This window comes from Carlito syrichta, unplaced genomic scaffold (assembly GCF_000164805.1).
Source record: "Carlito syrichta isolate Samal-C Ts95f unplaced genomic scaffold, Tarsius_syrichta-2.0.1 Scaffold135784, whole genome shotgun sequence".
Taxonomy (NCBI): Eukaryota; Metazoa; Chordata; class Mammalia; order Primates; family Tarsiidae; genus Carlito; species Carlito syrichta.
Window position 1 is genome coordinate 235,054 of NW_007079880.1, and position 2,744 is coordinate 237,797.

Sequence of the window (2,744 nt, forward strand, 5' to 3'; positions counted from 1 at the left end):
CCAGCAGGTCGAGGCTGCAGTGGCCACTGCACTCCAGTCTGGGTGACAGAGTGAGACTCCAACTCAAAAAGAAAACAGAAACAGAGACCATAAGACTGACAGATCAGACTCCTTATGACAATCAGATACTGAATTATAAACAGGACCTACGGCCATGCCAAGCAAAAGCTGTCTCCACACCAAGATAAACAAGGGTCAGATGTTGTATACATGTGCATTGACTTTATGAATATTCATAACTCCTCAGGTGAAATCACTCCATGTATGTCTATCCAACTTATCATATACCCACAAGAACCCCAGGTACAACTGATAGTGGAGATGATTGTTACAAGAAGGTCAGAAAAACCATGACTGGCCCCTTCCTACAATCTTTAGATTGCCATCTTAAAGACCACAATCAATGAAAAAAACAAACAACAAAAAACCATACTCTAAAAGGAAACAATGCACATATGTTAAAACTCTAAGCACTTATACTAACTTGTGCTCCTGAGTTTGCTTCTCAAGGGACCACTGAGCCCACACACGTGGCTCCACATCTTTCCAGCTGGGAGATCGGATCTTCCTCAAGACCTAAAGAGAGAGGGCCTGAACTGACTGATCTCGGAAAGCCACACAGTAAGTAAAGCCCCAGCCAAATGTACTGCTGCTGCTTGTAGCAACACCTGCCATGCTGTTGCCTTTCTTACGGAGAAAACTCACAAAGCACGCAGTGGCCCTGCGGACTCTCGCTGCCCTAGATATTCTGACTGCTGTTCATGGTGGCACTTGTACATTAATTAAGACTAAATGCTGTGTGTGCATCCCAGATTATTCCCATAATATAACTGGGGTTATGCAAGCATTAGATACCCAGGGTGTGGCCATAAAAGCCCTGTTTCAAGACCCTTTCATGGCATGGTTGGGTCGACTTTCCAGGACATGGAGAAATCTCATATGTAGAATAATTGCTGTATTCTGCATGTTATCCATCCCTCTCTGCTGTTGTGGACTCTATGATTGCTGTACATTCTATGTGGGCGTGCAGCACCAGCTCTCCCCAAAGTTCCTGTGCTCTCACCCATGATACTCCAGCAAGTTCCTCCCATAAGTTCAGTTACTTGGGAATACTTCCAACTCCAGGTGGACAAGTTCTAATCTGCTAGCCCCTAACTCCAACCTTTTTCAGCAGGAAGAGGCTAGATTAAAGACCTAGCCCACTTTTCCATAGAAATGAGATGGAATTCAATGAGGGATGGGCCACAGGGGGATAGTGACCGAGTATCTCAGTCTCGAAATGCATTTTAAAGTTTTTCTTTTCTTCTTCTTTCTTAGTTCTAAAATGCAGTCTTGAAGCATTGAAGAAAAGTTTCTTTTCTCCCTTTTTTCATGAGCTGCTCCCTTATACCATGCAAATTTTGTAAATCACATGCTTGTTTAGAGTCCAGGGCTATTCTTGAAACAAACAACACATGAAGAACCATCTATAAAACTCTCTCCCACATAGGCCGGGCACGGTGGCCCATGCCTGTAATCTTTGGGAGGTTGAGGCGAGAGGATTGCCTGAGCCCAGGGTTTGAGACCAGCCTGGGCAACTTGGTGAGACCTCGTCTCTACAATGAATCAAAAAATTAGCTGGGTGTGGTGGTGTGTACCTATAGTTCCAGCTACTTGGAAGGTTGAGGCAGAAGGATTGCCTGAGTCCAGCACATCAAGGTTGCTATTCTGTGAGCATGCTACTGCACTCCAGCCTGGGCGACAGAGTGAGACTCCAATTCAAACAATAACAATAGCAAACAAAAAAAATCTCTCTCCCACCTAGAGGTTACTTCCAGGCTGTTAGTCTCTCACTCGGGCGTAGCCGAGACTGAGACAGCCAGCACCCCAGATGGATAGCAACTAAAGATGGTCACCGGCACAAGACACGCAAATCTGTACCGTACACTCCTCCCACAGGCTCCATATACCCAGTTTCACTTTTTAAGGCCCTACATGCATCCCAGAGTCGAGATTTGGTTAAATTAGAATTTAATTTTTGGGAAGTGAGTCAGACGTGAAAAGATCAAAACACTTGGTCAAACAGAATCACAGGTCATTGTAAAATAATAGTCATTTTTTAACCAGAGAAATAATCAAGAAACTTGCAAAGCAATACAGAAAGTCGTATGGCTACGAAAACTTAACTCTTAAAGCTCAGCTTTTTAAAGTCATCAAAACTGTGAAGAAGAAAAAACAAACACAGAAAGTTATCTTGATAAAACATAAAAACTTTGCTTTTTAGGCTAGCTCCTAAAAAGGTAAAGACAATTCTTCTGTGCTGGCGTTGTTTCTTTTTCTTTTTCTTTTTTTTTTTTTGAGTCAAAGTCTTACTCTGTCTCCCACACTGGTATGTGCAGCAGCACCTTCACAGCCACTACAGCCTCAATCTGCTGGATTCAGGTGATCTTTCTGCCTCAGACTTCCAAGTAGCTGGAACAACCTGCATGTGCCACCACGCCTGGCTAATTTTTTGATTTATTGTGGAGACGAGGTCTCACCGTGTTACCCAGGCTTGTCTCAAACCCCTGAGCTCACGCATTCCTCTTGCCTCCGCCTCTCAAAGTGCTGGGATTACAGGTTTGAGCACTGCGCCCGGCCAAGGACAGCTATTTTTAATCTGAAACTGAGGAAATTATGTTGAGCTCAGGAAGAATATGGCTGTTAACGAAATAGATTTTGCAGGGCCAGGCTCGGTGGCTCAGCCTGTAATCCTGTGCTTTGGG